A 540-nucleotide genomic window follows, 5' to 3' on the forward strand; every position below is an offset into this window, starting at 1 on the left:
ATGGTTTGTCTTTAGCTATCTATACTGTTGAGGAAAAATGAAGATTCTCATAAACTTTCATTTCTTTTTGTAGAATCTTTGCTCCTTTAGGTAATTAGTGTTAGGTAGAGTTAGTATTGATTTTAAAATAATTTATTAGTCTCTCACAATATGACAATCTACTTCTGTGTAAATTAATGAACATATTACGTGATCAGGTATATTTTTTATGTGAACTCAACATTTTTATGTGTCTGTCTTTATGTAAGTAGTTTTACAGTATACATGAAAATGTGGATCTATGTTTTGACATAGATGTGTATTGTTCTCTGTGTGGATGCATTTGCGTACAGGTATATGAAAGTTTGTTTATATAGTTTGTTTATATGTTTATATATTGTAGCATTTTCCACGTGATTAAAACTTTGTGTTTAGGTATAAGGTGTCTGTCTTTGGGTTATTTTTTATTTATTTGCATATTCATAAAGTGATTATGAAGTAAGAAGAGTAAGAAGTATTAAACAAAGGTAATTCTGATGAATCTGTTACCAGGCAATCTCC

General features: G+C 28.5%; 1 protein-coding gene across 1 annotated transcript in view; it reads left to right on the top strand.

The window, feature by feature from the left end:
* LOC119594807 (basement membrane-specific heparan sulfate proteoglycan core protein-like) overlaps positions 1-540 on the top strand; it is a gene marked incomplete at its 5' end in the record, with an annotated part of 219,836 nt that overhangs the window by 100,570 nt on the left and 118,726 nt on the right.

This window comes from Penaeus monodon, chromosome 34, assembly GCF_015228065.2.
Source record: "Penaeus monodon isolate SGIC_2016 chromosome 34, NSTDA_Pmon_1, whole genome shotgun sequence".
NCBI lineage: Eukaryota > Metazoa > Arthropoda > Malacostraca > Decapoda > Penaeidae > Penaeus > Penaeus monodon.